Source organism: Geospiza fortis, unplaced genomic scaffold (assembly GCF_000277835.1).
Source record: "Geospiza fortis unplaced genomic scaffold, GeoFor_1.0 scaffold78, whole genome shotgun sequence".
In the NCBI taxonomy this organism is placed as follows: Eukaryota; Metazoa; Chordata; class Aves; order Passeriformes; family Thraupidae; genus Geospiza; species Geospiza fortis.
Genome location: NW_005054339.1, coordinates 3,127,955 through 3,128,365, shown reverse-complemented (window position 1 = coordinate 3,128,365; position 411 = coordinate 3,127,955). Strand labels below are relative to the sequence as shown.

At 73.5% G+C, this 411-nt stretch overlaps 1 protein-coding gene across 1 annotated transcript in view; it reads right to left on the bottom strand.

The window, feature by feature from the left end:
- The window catches only part of SEMA3B (semaphorin 3B), an 8,402-nt gene that overhangs the window by 7,861 nt on the left and 130 nt on the right, over positions 1–411 (bottom strand). The window lies entirely within an intron of this gene.

Below are 411 nucleotides of genomic sequence, written 5' to 3'. Positions count from 1 at the left end.
CCGCCCCCTGCCAAGAATAGCAAGTGCCGAGTGGTGCCGGCAGCGGGGCCACGCGTGCCTCGGCGGGCAGGGCTCGGGGCGGGGGATCACGAGCTGCCTTGGGGGCCGCACCTGCCTTGCTCTCCCCGTGCCCCTGACTGTCCCTACCTGCTGGTGCAGGAGTGCAGGAAGGCAGGTCCGGAACGCGTGGGGAGGCAGAGCTGCAGGCGGGCAGGCAGGCAGGGGTGCAGGGAGCAGGGGTGCAGGCAGGTGCAGGGTGAGCAGGAGCGCGGGCAGAAGCGGGTGCGGGCAGGTGCGGGCAGTGGGTGCCAGCAGGCAGCGAGCGCAGGTGGGTTGGCAGGGAGTGCGGGCGGGCCGGCAGCGGGTGCGGGCAGGTCAGGTGCAGGTGCAGGCAGGCAGCTGGCACAGGCA